The sequence below is a fragment of the Salvelinus alpinus genome, chromosome 36 (genome assembly GCF_045679555.1).
Source record: "Salvelinus alpinus chromosome 36, SLU_Salpinus.1, whole genome shotgun sequence".
NCBI lineage: Eukaryota > Metazoa > Chordata > Actinopteri > Salmoniformes > Salmonidae > Salvelinus > Salvelinus alpinus.
The window spans coordinates 11,043,431-11,062,473 of record NC_092121.1 but is presented as its reverse complement, the minus strand read 5'-3'; the positions used below and the strand labels follow the sequence as shown (position 1 = coordinate 11,062,473).

General features: G+C 42.8%; 1 protein-coding gene across 2 annotated transcripts in view; it reads left to right on the top strand.

Moving 5' to 3' along the window:
* The first annotated feature begins 7,132 nt into the window (after positions 1 to 7,132).
* Positions 7,133 to 19,043, top strand: part of LOC139564816 (inactive rhomboid protein 1-like) — a 47,134-nt gene continuing 35,223 nt past the window's right edge. The window contains exon 1 of one of the 2 annotated variants that reach the window (XM_071384659.1): positions 7,133 to 7,536. The gene's annotated coding sequence lies outside the window, so the exon portion shown is untranslated. The remainder of the gene's footprint in view (positions 7,537 to 19,043) is intronic. The other variant, XM_071384661.1, reaches the window with a different exon arrangement.

The following is a 19,043-nucleotide window of genomic DNA, read 5'->3' as shown; positions in this document are numbered from 1 at the left end:
GATGGATGGTTTTCTCCTTGTTTGGATGTTTGATCTGAATGCAACCTGCGGCTGCTTCGTTTGTATTCTTCATGTCTATTATTAATGTGTTATAAACTGTGAGAATGTGAGGTTTCATTGGGTTGGAATTCAATATACAGTATAAAGTACCAGTCAAAAGTTTGGACACACCTACTCATTCAAAGGTTTTTCTTTATTTTTACTATTTTCTACATTGTAGAATAATAGCGAAGACATCAAATCTATGAAATAACACATATGGAATCATGTAGTAACAGTCTTGAAGGGGTTCCCACAAATGCAGAGCACTTGTTGGCTGCTTTTCCTTCACTCTGCGGTCCAACTCATCCCAAACCATCTCAATCGGTTTGAGGTCGGGTGATTGTGGCGGCCATGTCATCTGATGAGGACTCCATCATTCTTCTTGGTCAAATAGCCCTTACACAGGCTGGAGGTGTGTTTTGGGTCATTGTCCTGTGGAAAAACAAATGATAGTCCCATTATGGGCAAACCAGATGGGATGGCGTATCGCTGCAGAATTCTGTGGTAGCCATGTTGGTTAAGTGTGTCTTGAATTATATATAAATCACTGACAGTGTCACCAGAAAAGCACCATCACACCTCCTCCATGCTTCAAGGTGGGAACCACACATGCAGAGATCATCCGTTCACCTACTCTTGCGTCTCACAAAGACAAGGCGGTTGGAACCAAAAATCTAAAATTTGGACTCATCAGACCGAAGGACAGATTTCCACCAGTCTAATGTCCATTGCTCATGTTTCTTGGCCCAAGCAAGTCTCTTTTTCTTATTGGTGTCCTTTAGTAGTGATTCACGCAGTCTCTTCTGAACAGTTGATGTTAAGATGTGTCTGTTATTTGAACTCTGTGAAGCATTTATTTGGGCTGCATTCTGAGGTGCAGTTAACTAATTAACTTAATGAACTTATCCTCTGCAGCAGAGGTAACTCTGCGTCTTCCTTTCCTGTGGCGGTCCTCATGAGAGCCAGTTTCATCATAACGCTTGATGGTTTTTGCTACTGTACTTGAAGAAACTTTCAAAGTTGTTGAAATTTTCCGTATTGACTGACCTTCATGTCTTAAAGTAATGATGAACTGTCCTTTCACTTTTCTAATTTGAGCTGTTCTTGCCATAATATGGACTTGGTCTTTTACCAAATAGGGCTATCTTCTAAACGCCACCTCTACCATGTCACAACACAACTGATTGGCTCAAACACATTAAGAAGGAAAGAAATTCCACAAATTCACTTTTAACAAGGCACACCTGTTAATTGAAATGCATTCCAGGTGACAACCTCGTGAAGCTGGTTGAGAGAATGCCAAGCGTGTGCAAAGCTGTCATCAAGGCAAAGGGTGGCTATTATGAAGAATTTCAAATATAAAATATATTTGGAGTTGTAGATTTTTTTGTTGTTGCTTACTACATGATTCCATATGTGTTATTTCATAGTTTTGATGTTTTCACTATTATTCTATAATGTAGAAAATGGTTAAATAAAGAAAAACCCTGGAATGAGTAGGCGTGTCCAAACGTTTGACCGGTACTGTATATACAAAAGTCAACTTTGCAGAGTATCACTGTATAGGGTAGTTGTTGAGATGTCTCAGTGGCAGCTGGTGTATGGGTTACAGGGTGTATGGAGGGTGAAACATTTGACAAGTGAGATGACTTTGGATCTTGATAGAGCAGAGGCTGTGGCTTTACATTGAACATCACAGCCACTGAGAGTAGATTGTCAATAAGTCATTTTGACAGGCTCTACCCTCAAATCAAATCAAATGTTATTGGTTAGCAGATGTTAATGCGAGTGAAGCGAAATGCTTGTGCTTCGAGTTCCGACCGTGCAGTAATATCTAACAAGTAATCTAACAATTTCACAACAACTTCCTTATACACACGAGTGTAAAGGAATGAATAAGAATATGTACATATAAATAAATATATGAATGAGCGATGGCCGTGCGGCATAGGCAAGATGCAGTAGATGGTATAGAGTACAGTATATACATATCAGATGAGTAATGTAGGTTATGTTAATTAACATTATAAAAAGTGGCATTGTTTAAAGTGACTAGTGATACATTTATTTACATCCAATTTTTAATTATTAAAGTGGCTAGAGATTGAGTCAGTATGTTGGCAGCAGCCACTCAATGTTAGTGATGGCTGTTTAACAGTCTGATGGCCTTGAGATAGAAGCTGTTTTTCAGTCTCTCGGTCTCAGCTTTGATGCACCTGTACTGACCTCGCCTTCTGGATGATAGCAGGGTGAACAGGCAGTGGCTCGGGTGGTTGTTGTCCTTGATGATCTTTTTGGCCTTCCTGTGACATCAGGTGGTGTAGGTGTTCTGGAGGGCAGGTAGTTTGCCCCCGGTGATGCGTTGTGCAGACCTCACTACCCTCTGGAGAGCCTTACGGTTGTGGGCGGAGCAGTTGCCGTACCAGGCAGTGATACAGCCCGACAGGATGATCTCAATTGTGCATCTGTAAAAGTTTGTGAGTGTTTTCGGTGACAAGCCAAATTTCTGTTGCGCCTTCTTCACCACGCTGTATGGGGATGGGGATGGGGGGGTGGACCATTTCAGTTTGTCCGTGATGTGTATGCCGAGGAACTTAAAACTTTCCACCTTCTCCACTACTGTCCCATCGATGTGGATAGGGGGGTGCTCCCTCTGCTGTTTCCTGAAGTCCACGATCATCTCCTTTGTTTTGTTGACGTTGAGTGTGAGGTTATTTTCCTGACACCACACTCTGAGAGCCCTCACCTCCTCCCTGTAGGCCGTCTCGTCATTGTTGGTAATCAAGCCTACCACCACCAGTCTGCAAACTTGATGATTGAGTTGGAGGCATGCATAGCCACGCAGTCATGGGTGAACAGGGAGTACAGGAGAGGGCTGAGAACGCACCCTTGTGGGGCCCAAGTGTTGAGGATCAGCGGGGTGGAGATGTTGTTTCCTACCCTCACCACCTGGGGGCGGCCCGTCAGAAAGTCCAGGTTCCAGTTGCACAGGGCGGGGTCGAGACCCAGGGTCTCGAGCTTAATGACGAGTTTGGAGGTTACTATGGTGTTAAATGCTGAGCTGTAATCAATGAACAGCATTCTTACATAAGTATTCCTCTTGTCCAGATGGGTTAGAGCAGTGTGCAGAGTCTCTCTTCATGCTAGCTGCTCTTATATGTCAGTTTACATTATACCCTTTCCAGATCCATTCACTCTTATGGAATTGATGAAGTTATTCTAAAATAGAGTATAAAATGCACTGCAGTGAATCACCCAAGACCCTAAAGAAATGTAGAAAAAAGCCTCATTATCTCAAAGCTGTACACTATAAGATTATGCAGTCAGTCTGCTGATGTTAATGCATTGACGCATTACATGGTCTCACTCGCTGTTGTTTTCCCCAGTCTATTTGTTAAGCTTCAGATCCCTGATGGAACTATCAGTCTGCTGTCTGGATGATATCTCAATGGAGCTTTGAAGACTGTCAGCCTGCCTGTCTCTCCGATGCCTCCACTCCCCCAGCCTGCTGTATGTATCCGTTTTCCCCACCTGAATGAGAATGACTTTAACCCATGAATGAACCATATCCTCACTGTACTGCTTGCGTAGCCCAGGAATTATTCTCTCTCTCGTTGCTTTAGCTTAGCCTCAGAAATGATGGTCCTTCCCCCACATCTGTGGTTGGCTGACACGGGAGGAAATAGTTGTGTTATCCGTCTGACAGTGTTCCTCTGCTTAAACATGGCCTTTGCAGCTCAACCCTTTTATCTGTGTGTGATTGATGGAGCTTCAGGGGAGCTGGAGTGCTCTTAGAGGTCTGGCGTCAGCTGTCTAATCGCTAGTTGCCTATGCCCTGGCCTGGCCTCACCTCTTTCGCACTTCCCCCTCTCCTCGACCCCGGTGAGAGTTTACCGTTAATCACAGCTACTTTATGGTATATCAATCAGAAACTCCCTACGCTACCGCACCGGCCTTTAATGTATGTATTGAAGAGAGTTCTGCCGTTTGTATTTTACTTACTCACAAGGTATATCAGAACATATGCAGTGGGAAAGGGGATACCTAGTCAGTTGCACAACTAAATGCATTCAACTGAAATGTGTCTTCCGCATTTAACCCAACCCCTTTGAATCAGAGAGGTGTGGTGGGCTGTCTTAATCGAGGTCCATGTCATCCACGCCCAGGGAGTAGTTATTGTTGGGGGTTAACTTCCTTGATCAAGGGCAGAACGGCAAATCTTTCCAAGGATTCGAACCAGCGACCTTTCGGTGTCTGGCCCAACGCTCTTAACCGCTAGGCTACCTGCCGCCACAATGCTAATAGAGGCTCAGAAGCATACGGTATGTTTCTGTGTTTCTGACATTTTCTTCAGGACTAAACATTTTTCTTTATAGGCGGAAAATGGCAAAAATGTTCAGTAGTCGTGCCACTTTCGAGGTGTTGCAAGGTTTCATTGCCACTCTCCTGACGTGACACCTGCCATGTGTGTCTTGTGGTCAGTTCTGGGAGCTAGTGAGTCAGGAGTGTTTTACAGGGGAGGCAAGACACTGCTAGGCAACCTGTTGCTTTTCATGAATAAGTGTCGACTTCAGCCAGGGACAGCCTCAGGGCTTCCAGACTCTCTGGTCAAGAGAGAGTGTTTGGATGGAGAAGTGGAGCCAGAAAGCCATGAGGGAGGGAATCCCGGGCTGAGGTAACCACTGCCAGGAGAGGAACCTGGGGCTACTGTACCCAGCAGTCACAATCTAGAGAAACCCGCTAGGGCTGTCATTATCTCTGGAACCTCCTGCCCCCGTATCAGACTCCCTACTCTAAATGCCCAGAGTGGATATGAGCTTTCACTGAGAACATGGAATTGAATGGTCTTTACATTAGAACCAAAATACTTCGTTCTCTGAGGAGCACTTAGAAGCTCCAAACAACTATTCCAGGACAAAAACCTCCCTTGGATTGAATTAAAGAACACAGAGTACTTTGAATATCAAATTGTTAATTTGATCCACACTGTAATTGTAGGTGATTGTCTGCTACAGATTGTTAATAGCTGACATGAAAAACAAATCCGACCTGGAAACAGGGAAAACACATGGCGGCTTAAAAGAGTTTGGGTCTACATAAGAGTTTCAGCCACTCTTGGAGGAAAATGGAAGTATCTCTATAAACAAATGCATTCACGAGACAGCCTATAGGGAGGAGGTCAAAGACATGGCAGTGTGGTGCCAGTGCAACAACCTCTTCCTCAACGTGATCAAGACAAAGGACATGATCTTGTACTACAGGAAAAGGAGGGCCGAGCACTTCCCCATTCTCATCGACGGGGCTGCAGTGGAGCAGGTTGAGAGCTTCAAGTTCCTTGTTGTCCACATCACCAACAAACTATCATGGTCCAAACACACCAAGACATTCGTGAAGAGGGTACGACAAAACCTATTTCCCCTCAGGAGACTGAAAAGATTTGGCATGGGTCAGCAGATCCTCAAAAGGTTATACAGCTACACCTTCGAGAGCATCCTGACTGGTTGCATCACTGCCTGGTATGGCAACTGCTCGGTCTCCGGCCTCAATTCGCTACAGAGGGTTATGCGTACGGCCCAGTACATGACTGGAGCCAAGCCTCCTGCCATCCAGGACCTCTACATCAGGCGGTGTCAGAGAAAGGCACTAAAAATCACCAAAGACTCCAGCCACCCTAGTCATAGACTGTTCTCTCTGCTACCGCATGGCAAGTGGTACCAGAGCGCCAAGCCTAGGTCCAAAAGGCTTTGTAACAGATTCTAGCCATAAGACTGCTGAACATCTAATCAAATGGCTACTTGGATTATTTGCATTGACCCCCCCCTTTTTATGCTGCTGCTACTCGCTGTTTATTATCTATGCATAGTCACTTTACCCCTACCTACATGTAGATATTACCCCAATTACCTCGACTAACCTGTACCCCCGCACATTGACTCGGTACCCCCTGTATATAGCCTCGTTATTGTTATTTTATTGTTGCTCTTTTATTTTTTTACTTTAGTTTATTTAGTAAATATTTTCTTAACTCTTTTTTTTTTTTAACTACATTGTTGGTTAAGGGCTTGTAAGTAAGCATTTCACTGTAAGGTCTACACCTGTTGTATTTGGCGCATTTGACAAATACAATTTGATTTGATTTGAATCAGGGCTGTAAAAATATGAAAGAACAAGACCACTTTAGTCAAACAAACGTGTGTGTTTTTCTGCTTTTCATGTGTCTCTCTCAGGAGGAAATGGCTGGCGTATGGGAACAGGGTCCGTGGGTTGGGAAAGGAAGGCACATGAGGCTTGGAGAGTAGAGTGAGTAATCATGAAGACATGCTCATATGCTCATATGTAGCGCCTGTTCATATGCCCATCAATGCCTAACTAAAACCCAAGTGATAGAATACTTTAGAACCTTACACAGTCGACAGCACAGATGTTATTCTATACAATTATCTTGGGAATTCATTAGGCTACAGTAGTTTATTATAGGACAGGCTGCCTAAGATAGTCATTTATGTATCTATTTTTAGAGGTGTCTAGCCACTTGTCCATGGAATTTACCAAACACAGACAGGATGGGGTTTGAGTTAAGTCAAGCTTCTAGGTTCAGTTATCTAAAAGGATGTGATGTGAAACAGTATCACATGACTGCTCTCACAACAGCGACCCTTGAGACACGGGACCATCCATGTCTATGCAGAGTCATTCTGTCCACATCTGTTATTCATTAACATGTTAGGACCGTTGTTTTGTTTCAGTTTGATTAATGCTTGAAACATGCTTTATAAATAAAGTTGTTATGACTGGGATATAAAGAACAGATATTGAACAGATCTGTTGAAATGATCATGGCCTTACTTTAACTACAAAATCAGTAGCCTACAAAGGTATGAAGAGGGGTGTAATACTAAGTGTGCTAATAACCCTCAGTTACAGTTGACACATGATTAAACTATTTATTGATCACGGCTGGTCAGGTATGTCCTATGATGTCATGTCATATGATTTCTCTGGATGGGCCAATGTCTGGGTAGTGCCAAATGAGAGCGTACATGATTTGTTACGATCCTGTCTCTTTAATATTTTTAACCTGATCTCTTCTTAGCACGCCCGTCAGCCGGTTAGCGCCGAGCGCGGCAGTGGCTGCCCATGTAAACCGATTGGCTGGTGGGTTTGACGGTCTTGTCCTATGCTCAAGGGCGGGGTTCTCGGTCGGTGAAACTGAATTACCGGTGGAAGAAAACTTACCCTTGTTGAGCCTTGTGGTGTGGGAATGCGCTGGACACTGCCCGTGAAAATAGGAGCCCAATAGACATATCTGGGAATGTCTTAACGTTTTGTCACTAGTTCCAGGATATAGAAATGGACTCTTGTTTGACTCGAAATAAATAATTATTTTTCCTTCTCAGAATGAAGTGACATCACATTTCAGTAACTGGGATCTGAAATCTTTACAACCAGATTTTTTCTCCGCAACGGGAAACATAGGATTTGATTTTGATAAGGGTAAGTTTATTTGTATACTACATGAATAGGCTGGGTTTAGAGTGCTAGGCTATATAGGATTTAAAACATCAGAAATAGAATGTTAAGAAGACGATCCTGAATAAGCGATCTGTCCCTCTGTCTCGTGTGCGCACAGTTGTATGATCGATAGCCTACACCGGGATCGATAGCCTACTCACACGATCCAAAGGGAATGTATCGAACGAATTGTACTATTTGATATTGGAACCTGTTTTGAATGTCCTGGTTCACATGCATTTGTGCTGTAGGTTGGAAAGATCTACGTGTATCGCTATACAATATAATACCTGTCATTCGTTTTGCATATTTGTGATTGTGAATGACAGCTTGTCATCACCTCAATACCAGTGCCTCTATTCTATAAATGTTTGTCATTTCCGTGAGCGCCTATAGGCTTCACGACAGTCCTGCATGTTCATTTGTAGCATAGTAGCACGCCCGGTCTGTAAAGGAGCACATAGCAAGGCATTACTACATAATATGACTGCTATTACGCAGGCTTACACCTTAGGTCTTTTGTCAGGTGATGAATGTAACAGTTCTCCTCTGATAATGTTTCTCCTGGAATAAGTGGTTTCAGGTGTTTTCTAAGCTAAATCATTGGAATACAATTATTATGGCTGTACTCTTTCACCTTGTACTCCAACGATTGTTCATGACGACCATTATCAATATTCTGTTATGAACTATTGATAGTTATTATTAGGTAATTGATTGCTTGTTAACATTTTCATACATGTCATGAATGCAATGCCACTGTTTAGACTCCACAACATAGCATAGGCGTCTGCCTCCACTGTGCTACCAGATCAATGGACACTACAATAGCCCCCTGTCTGCAACAGGAATGAGAGATGTATTCAGATGTGCTGAGTTATTTTGGCAAAGTGAGAGGAGCAGCAGGCCAGGCAGGCAGCACATGGCCATCCAGAGGATCATCATGAGGACTGATGTCATGACACAGATACAGCAGGCAGGGCCATCATGTGTGATAGTGACGGTGGGGGGGGGGGGGTGCCTGTGTGTGTGTGTGTGTGTGTGTGTGTGTGTGTGTGTGTGTGTGTGTGTGTGTGTGTGTGTACAGCGTGAGGCATGTGTGGAGGAAGGTGTGTGGCATTTTGTGAGAGCGTATTCCATGGAGAAACCGAGGGGTTCTGGAGCTGGCATTGAAGGGAGCAGGTGGGAATGGGCTAGCCAGGCCTGTGTTGGTTGGTTGGTATGTGGGTGTAGCAGGGAGCTGCTGAGGGGGCACACTGGACTGTAGTCATGCCCACATGAGTCATGGTGCAGTATCTGTCTATCTATCAGTCAGTCTTGCTAAGTGTGCAACACTCACTCTCTCTCCATGTGGTGTTGTTTTCACTTGGGTTACTGGGTTGAACCGGGTTCACCCTCAGGAGTCCTGTTTTGAACCCACCAGACGGTGCCAGACTTGTTTCGGTCTTGTTTTTTGTTTTTATCTTTAGGGGAGGGACACTAGCATGGTAGCATACATGCATCTCTATTATATGTAAGGCCTTCTAAGGCAGCCATGAGGTTGTGTTCTGTGTAGGTGTTTGTTCTAATCACCTCATGATGATCATGATGAAAAGCTGACCAGTCTTCAGATGTGGATGTGTCATGGCAGATCCTCTGCTGCTCCGTCCAGTCGATGAGATGATGCAGCCCCTTGGTACGAAAAAAAAAGAAGCAGTTCCATATTTCCTGGAATGATCTTCTTGATTAACATGGTCTCAGAGCATTTCGTATGATTCTGTACGTAAACCCAAGACACTCTATTTAGTATGATATGTTACATTTCGTATGGTATGTTTTCATTTGTGGATGTCCATCATCCATTTCGTACAATATTTTACGAATTTGCAAAACGTGCAATATGTTACAAATATGTTACCGACACGCAACCTTTGGGCCCACCTACCTATCGCCGACCAACCACCCTCCTTTTGTTTTTGCCTTAAGCAACTTCTATCTTATGTAATCATACCAAACATAACATATCATACGTTTACTATGTTACATCTAGTCTATAAGACCATTCTGTCTTGTTATGAAACTACATTGTTCTTGCCCATGGCCTTCAGGTATTTACCCTAGTCTCTGTACTGTTCTCTCTCTCTCTCTCTCTGTCTCTCTCTCTCTCTGTTTCTCTGTCTTGTTCTCTTTGTGTGTGTGTGTGTGTGTGTGTGTGTGTGTGTGTGTGTGTGTGTGTGTGTGTGTGTGTGTGTGTGTGTGTGTGTGTGTGTGTGTGTGTGTGTGTGTGTGTGTGTGTGTGTGTGCTGAGCACATGCTTCTCTAAATCAACCCAGGCTGCCTGCTGCGGCTTCAAAAGGTCTTGCTACATCATGTGAAACCCAGAGATTATAATCATGTAGTGATGACTATGGTGTGCTATAATGCCATTGGGATGATGTAATAGCTCATTATTATTGCTCTCTTATTAGTAATTATAGTGTTAGTATTAATCAAAGTAATATCAATTGTTGAAGAGAAGACATTTTCAACCACAGGCATATCTGTGGTTGAAAATGCTTTACCCTTTTGGGTTAATTGTAGCATTAGTGTGGGCTAAATCCTAACACGGAACTCTCACGTGAATCACACACCCAACAATCTGAGTTATGTATGTGTATCCATATCTCAAATGAGGATTCCTCTGTTTGTGGAACCGTGCTTGCAGTTGTAAAATATAGGGCAAAGCAACAGTATCTCTTGTCTTGCAGTTAAACATGTCAACCAACTTGGTGAGCAGCTTTAGTAACAATAAGCGGGGTGTTTTTGCTCAGCAGATCAGTTAAGAGTGTTCCCACTACGGCAGACAGATAGACGGTGCTTTACAAGCATGGCAGGTATAGTTTCACTGAAGAATAATGGCGAGAGAAGAACAATTTACTGCCTCTGCGCTCTCTTTGATCTGGGCCCCATTGGTGCTTGCTCAACCACGACCGTCAATAACTTTGATGTGCTTGTAGTCGGCCTGGAGTTTGTGTCAGATTGTGTCAAGGCCTCAGGAATGGTTGATAAGCAAAAACAGACCACTCTTTTCAGACGTTGCAAAAATGATTTGTCGCGTCAATCTATGAACCGTGGAGAATACGCCGTGGGGATTACGCTTTATGTGGAATACTTGTGAACAGGAAGATGTTTTCCTCACGCTGTCAGACACTGAATGCCTATCTATACATGCAAGTGAAAACACAAACCTTCACATTAGTTCCCAACAGTCACAATGAAAAAACCTCATCAAAACCAATCCCCCACCATTTTGTGTCGTGTGAGGAGTTGGCGTGGCCATTGAGGCTACTTGTTTGTATTCACAGTCATCCTCCCTCGGGTGTCTTGAGTTTGGCCGTGTATGAATAAATGGAACATTGCTTTGGTCTGTGAGTTTCCTGTCAGTGTTCAGGCCTTGATTATGTGAGTCCCAGGAAAGCAGCCGTGAAGCAGCTAACTGTAACCCTCCCATTACATCTTGGAGGTGGCACGTAGGGCCTGTGCTGCACGTAGGGCCTGTGCTGCACGTAGGGCCTGTGCTGCACGTAGGGCCTGTGCTGCACGTAGGGCCTGTGCTGCACGTAGGGCCTGTGCTGCACGTAGGGCCTGTGCTGCACGTAGGGCCTGTGCTGCACGTAGGGCCTGTGCTGCACGTAGGGCCTGTGCTGCACGTGGGGTCTGTGCTGCACGTAGGGCCTGTGCTGCAGAGGCCCGGCCAACAGACGGGACTGCAAACTCAGTCAGATGTGATGTAATGCTATTTCAGGTCTACCTCTGGTCTCCAAGGCTCTGTCTGCCAGCAAGCCATTCTGCCTGCTCCTCTCTCTCTCTTAGTCCCTATGTTAGCACCTCATCTATCAAAACTCAGCCATGGCCTATGTTGGGATCCACAGTCAGGAATCCCAAGAAACTCAATTACCGATGTTTCCTGTTATGACTACAGGGCAGAATGTGAACTTCCTTTAACTGAATATAGGGATTAATATAGATTTTTTAATGTTATTATTTGTTTAAAGCTGATTTTAGGTGGGGCTTAGTCTGATGAGATGAAATGTAGGGCATGATCCTTGCTGCTGGGGTTTTTATGGATTCCATTGGTTGTTGTTCTCAATGGGGTGGCGTCTGGTCTGAGACTGGTTAACCCGGCGGCACTCGCCATTCTCAGGACTATGGGAATGTTGTGGGTGCTCCCACCAAGCAGACTAGAGCTCCAAGGAGGAGGAACTGCTCTGTGTATTTTGATCTTCCAGCTCTGTGTCTGTAGACAGAAACTATAAGGGTGTTTGTCTTTTTCACAGATAATAAGAAGGGGTCCATAGGAACATATTGTTCTATAGCTGTTGGCATGTGGATAGTGCAGATCCTGTGTAATATCTCATAACACAGAGTTTACACAACAAGTCAGAATCTCTAGTCCAATTCGGATCCTGACCTGTGTAATATCTCATAACACAAAGTTTACACAACAAGTCAGAATCTCTAGTCCAATTCAGATCCTGACCTGTGTAATATCTCATAACACAGAGTTTACACAACAAGTCAGAATCTCTAGTCCAATTCAGATCCTGCCACTCAAAACAGATGAAATATAGGCTTCATTTTTTTAATGGTTGTCAAGTGGACAGTTAGTGGAACTATTGTCAGTCTTGTTCTTATTCGACAGGAATCTTGAGTGCAGGACTAAAAATAACATATACCACATTCAGCACTTTTCCTCGCCTTTTTGCTAGGAAGTGGGCGTTCTGATGTACACCCACAAAGTCCATTATTGCAAAATCCTCAAGAGAAATCTTTGTTCTTCAGTTTTCAAATAGAGCCCATTAGTACAGGTCTCTACTGTCAGACTGTCCATAGTGTTAGATTCCTACACACACTATCTCTTTAAAAGACTGAATGGCCAGACAGACACAAGGATTGGAGAGGGACAACTATAGTTACTATCCCAGGACTGTTACAGTTGAGAGCACATTTTTAAATAGGGCGGCCTGCCTTCTCCGACCTTATCTTTGGCACAGCAAGCCGTCAGACCCTAGTGCAGGGATCATCAACTAGATTCAGTCACGGGACAATTTTTTCTTGAGGGGATGGTCGGGGGGCCGGAACATAATTACAAATCATTTGTAGACTGCAAATTGACCGCAAGAAGCCCAAACAAAAATGATACAATGACCATGAGTTACACTATCGTGAATAAGTTGAGTGAGAAAGTTCCAGACGCAGAAATATCATACCCCTAAGACATGCTAACCTCTCACCATTACAATAACAGGGGAGGTTAGCATTTTTGCAGGGGGATGATATTTGTGCCTCTGTAACTTTCTCACTCATCATTATTCACAATACCTTCAGGACTATCCGTATTCATGGTAGCATCAACATTAATGTAGAAGTGTTTAGACACATATTCTATTCTTATTTACAATAAAAGTGACTCCAATGACACGATACGTTATTTACCATTCATTTCTATTGGGCACAAAATACTCTGAAACACAACCCACAACCGAAACAAACAGCAAATGCATCCAAAAAGTGTGTAGAGTCACAAGCTTGATGTAGTCATTACGTGCTATGAATATGGGACCAAATACTAAACTTTTGACTACCTTAATACAAAAATAAGTGAATTTGTCCCAATACTTTTGGTCCCCTAAAATGGGGGGGACTGTGTACAAAAAGTGCTATCATAACTGTTTACCCAATATGGATAAAAATACCCTCAAATTAAAGCTGACAGTTTGCACTTTAGTCTTTGTATCATTTCAAATCCAAAGTGCTGGATTTGGATATATCTGGATTATTAGTGCTATCCTAATAATTTCAGAGGGTACTGTATTACGCTCTATTGTGCGTGGGAATACTTTGGAACAGATTTCCATAATGAAGATCACTTGGAGCTGATTTGCTGGTGTTTTTACAGTCTTTTATGTCCAACAGCAAAAACAACTTTTGTGCTTAGTAAACCTGGGGGGTTAGGGTTAACCCAAACCCTAACCCAAAGAAAATCACCCAACTTGAAACTTGAAGCACACTGCTACCCTTGGACAGAAGGTTTGACATTTCCAGTTGGGAAACCCTGCCCTATTAGTGTATCACGCGGTAAACTCAAGTAGACTGTTCCCCTGCATGGAAGAGCACACAGAGTCATACACAGTAATATCTGGACAGTCTCAACCAACAGTCCACACCACCACCTCCATCACATACCTTGGGCCCAACTCACTCTGTAACGGAGTTTCCAAGAAATGAGGGTGTGCTTTTTGAACAGCTCTGTGACTTGGACTTGCCTGGCCCTATGGGAGGAGGTGGATCCAGGAATGACTAATGATAACTGACAGGGAGAACACTTGGATCACTCCGAGTGCACTTTGTACTTGAAACTTGAAGCACACTGCTACCCTTGGACAGAAGGTTTGACATTTCCAGTTTCGAGGGACCACCATGGTCCCTTACTTGCTGTAAGGGAGTGTGTGCCTTGGCTGTTCTTGTTAAAGCACTCTGAAGTAGTGAAGTCGTCCAAGTGCTACAGCACAGGAACGTTCTGTAGTTGAACTGTTCTGTTGTGTTTTAAGATCTTTGTGTCACAACAATTGAAATTGGTAATGACGTCATCCTGAAATTCTGCTTGTCCTTCCCGTTAGTTTACTCTCCTGTTCTTGTCTGCTGCCTGTGCTACACTTCAGATCCATGCCAACTCTTCCATCCATTGGCCAGTTGTCAGTGGTTGTGCTTGGCATTGCCTTGTGCCAGGAAGATGATGTAAGCCTACCAGTGATGCCAGTGTTGCCACCCAGTTGATCACGTCACGCACTGCAATAATGAAGCCGTCTTGTGGATTCTTCTGGTTGCGAGCACAGTAGTGAAGGACATTTGCATGTAGAGCAGCGATTCAACAGAAAAAGAAATCAGTGAATAGAGTCTGTCAGGTTCTTCAGTCTGGGGACGTAACCCAGATACAGTGAGTCAAGTTGGTTCTGCTGCTGTAGGGGTTGACTAATGCACACTCATCACCACCACACTGTCTTTCCTAATTACTCAGTCACACCATAACCTGTTACCTGACTGATGAGGGTTTATTTGGATTCTCTCACAATGACGAGCACACCTGGGAAGCTGGGATATGTGTCATCCCTTGTCCCCCCTTATCTCCCCTGTCAACACATTGAGCTCATCTCTGTGGAGGAGTCTGTGTTTTCCTCAGCCCAATCTACAGGGTGAGGACGGAGGAGGCCCTCTTCAGCCTACTGTATCTCCCATGGGGTCTGCCCCAGCCATAGCCCCAGCCTTCCTGTGCCTGTGTTTGGGAGTTTCCATGACTCTCTGTGCAGCACAGCTGGCTGCAGCAGGCCCGTCCGCCCCTGCTCTCTCTCCCCGACCCCTCAGACCTGAACCCTGGCTGGCCTCCCTTCTGATGATCCCCCAGGGCCAGCTTCACTTCCTCAGAGATGACTTGATGATAGAGGATCCTATGGCACCTTGTTAGATTAGGGAATAAGATGTAAGGATACAGGTGAGGGGCTTGTCTGATTCCAGGGCATGTGAGAGCTGAGAGAATGGCCAAATGTAGCTCCAAAAAAAGATCACTAAACAGAGATTATTAGCTTATTTTTCTCCTCTTCATCTAATACGGTGCACATATTAAATACTGAGTGATATGAAATACAGACATAGCGTCTAAACCGCATCGTCATTGTAACGTTTTTACTTTATTTTCACGGTCTGTTGATGGTGCTCAGGAGACTATGATGCAGTGTATCAAGCACAAAAATACTCACTCTGAGATCATACGTTCACCCACACTTGTCTCACAAAGACCCGGCGGTTGAAACCAAAAATCTCCAATTTGGACTCCAGACCAAAGGACACATTTCCACCGGTCTAATGTCCATTGCTTGTGTTTCTTGGCCCAAGCAAGTCTCTTCTTATTATTGGTGTCCTTTAGTAGTGGTTTCTTTGCAGCAATTCAACCATGAAGGCCTGATTCACACAGTCTCCTCTGAACAGTTGATGTTGAGATGTGTCTGTGAAGCATTTATTTGGGCTGCAATTTCTGAGGCTGGTAACTCTAATGAACTTATCCTCTGCAGCAGAGGTAGCTCTGGGTCTTCCTGTCCTGTGGCGGTCCTCATGAGAGCCAGTTTCATCATAGCGCTTGATGGTTTTTGCGACTGCACTTAAAGAAACTTTCAAAACTCTTGAAATGTTCTGTATTAATGTACCTTCATGTCTTAAAGTAATGATGGACTGTCATTTCTCTTTGCTTATTTGAGCTGTTCTTGCCATAATATGGACTTGGTCTTTTACCAAATAGGGCAATCTTCTGTATACCAACCCTACCTTGTCACAACACAACTGATTGGCTCAAACATATTAAGAAGGAAATAATTTCCACAAAATTAACTTTTAAGAAGGCACACCTGTAAATTGAAATGCATTCCAGGTGTCTACCTCATGAACCTGGTTGAGAGAATGCCAAGAGTTTGCAAAACTGTCATCAAGGCAAAGGGAGCTATTTGAAGAATCTCAAATAAAAATATATTTTGATTTGTTTAAAACTTTTTTGGTTACTACATAATTCCATGTGTTATTTCATAGTTTTGATGTCTTCACTATTATTCTACAATGTAGAAAATAGTAAAAATAAAGAAAAACCCCGAGTAGGTGTTCTAAAACTTTTGACCGGTAGTGTATATGTCAAAGGTAAATGGGTTTGTCTGGTTGGAGTCACTCTGTGTAGAAGATTAAAGATCCATAGTACACATCCTCAACAGCTACTGTGTAAGTGACTGTATATGTGTTGAATAGATTGAGACCTCAGATTGTTGACCCCAATAGTAGAATTGCCTTGTTGCCATATGGAGACGGGTACTACATAGCAGCAGTATGCTGTAGTAGTCTGTGTGCTGTAGTAGTCTGTGGTTCATCTATGGCCCCTGCTGTGATGGGGGTTACAGCTGAAAGATGGCACGTGTCACATGCTCTGGGACATTCCATCCCCTGTCACTTGGCTTTGAGGACACCATCCCATGCCCTGCCTGCCTGTTCTCTGCTCAAGCACTAGCAGTGAGTGCTCTGCCCCTATCACTAGCTGTAACATCCCAGAGGAAGCCGCCAGTCTTAATATTACGACTGGTCATAGCAGGTATTAGGCCTCAGACCCTGTTTGTTGCGATGCTGGTCAGGAAATCAATTCCTTCGATCTGCTTGTGTGTATTCTGTGTGTTATTTTTCATTTGTGTACATGTTTCACCAGAAACCGCACGTCTGCTGAACCAGTTGAGGTCACTTCCTTCCTTGCAAGAAAGTTCTTTGTTTGAGGAAGTGATATCATGAAGAGTACGGTGTTCTTCAATACATATGTGACTCACTCCAAACCCAATATACAGTGGGGAGAACAAGTATTTGATACACTGCCGATTTTGCAGGTTTTCCTACTTACAAAGCATGTAGAGGTCTGTAATTTTTTATCATAGGTACACTTCAACTGTGAGAGACGGAAAAATCCAGAAAATCACATTGTATGATTTTTAAGTAATTCGTTTGCATTTTATCACTCCAAACCCAATACATATTTGACTCACTCCAAACCCAATACATATTTGACTCAATCCAAACCCAATACATATTTGACTCACTCCAAACCCAATACATATTTGACTCACTCCAAACCCAATATATATTTGACTCACTGCAAACCCAATACATATTTGACTCACTCCAAACCCAATATATATTTGACTCACTCCAAACCCAATATATATTTGACTCACTCCAAACCCAATATATATTTGACTCACTCCAAACCCAATACATATTTGACTCACTGCAAACCCAATACATATTTGACTCACTCCAAACCCAATATATATTTGACTCACTCCAAACCCAATATATATTTGACTCACTCCAAACCCAATACATATTTGACTCACTCCAAACCCAATATATATTTGACTCACTCCAAACCCAATACATATTTGACTCACTCCAAACCCAATACATATTTGACTCACTCCAAACCCAATATATATTTGACTCACTCCAAACCCAATACATATTTGACTCAATCCAAACCCAATACATATTTGACTCACTCCAAACCCAATATATATTTGACTCACTGCAAACCCAATATATATTTGACTCACTCCAAACCCAATACATATTTGACTCACTCCAAACCCAATATATATTTGACTCACTGCAAACCCAATACATATTTGACTCACTCCAAACCCAATACATATTTGACTCACTCCAAACCCAATACATATTTGACTCACTCCAAACCCAATATATATTTGACTCACTCCAAACCCAATACATATTTGACTCAATCCAAACCCAATACATATTTGACTCACTCCAAACCCAATATATATTTGACTCACTGCAAACCCAATATATATTTGACTCACTCCAAACCCAATACATATTTGACTCACTCCAAACCCAATATATATTTGACTCACTGCAAACCCAATACATATTTGACTCACTCCAAACCCAATATATATTTGACTCACTGCAAACCCAATACATATTTGACTCACTGCAAACCCAATATATATTTGACTCACTCCAAACCCAATACATATTTGACTCACTCCAAACCCAATACATATTTGACTCACTCCAAACCCAATATATATTTGACTCACTCCAAACCCAATATATATTTGACTCACTGCAAACCCAATACATATTTGACTCACTCCAAACCCAATATATATTTGACTCACTCCAAACCCAATACATATTTGACTCACTCCAAACCCAATATATATTTGACTCACTGCAAACCCAATACATATTTGACTCACTCCAAACCCAATACATATTTGACTCACTCCAAACCCAATATATATTTGACTCACTGCAAACCCAATACATATTTGACTCACTCCAAACCCAATACATATTTGACTCACTCCAAACCCAATATATATTTGACTCACTCCAAACCCAATACATATTTGACTCACTCCAAACCCAATACATATTTGACTCACTCCAAACCCAATATATATTTGACTCACTCCAAACCCAATATATATTTGACTCACTGCAAACCCAATACATATTTGACTCACTCCAAACCCAATACATATTTGACTCACTCCAAACCCAATATATATGTGACTCACTCCAAACCCAATACATATTTGACTCACTCCAAACCCAATATATATGTGACTCACTCCAAACCCAATACATATTTGACTCACTCCAAACCCAATACATATTTGACTCACTCCAAACCCAAAACGAATGAAAGATAGAGAGAATAGAGAATTGTTAATTAACCATAAAGGTCAAGCAAATCTGTATGAAGGGATTAGAAGAGGCTTTGAATCATATTACAATCACTGTAGAATTCCCTTCGGAATAAAACGAATTACCAAGTAGTGAACGTTTTAATATAATATATGAATGAAAGTTTTAGTAGTAAATGGATAAATTAATGAATCCATGGGATTATAAATGTCATT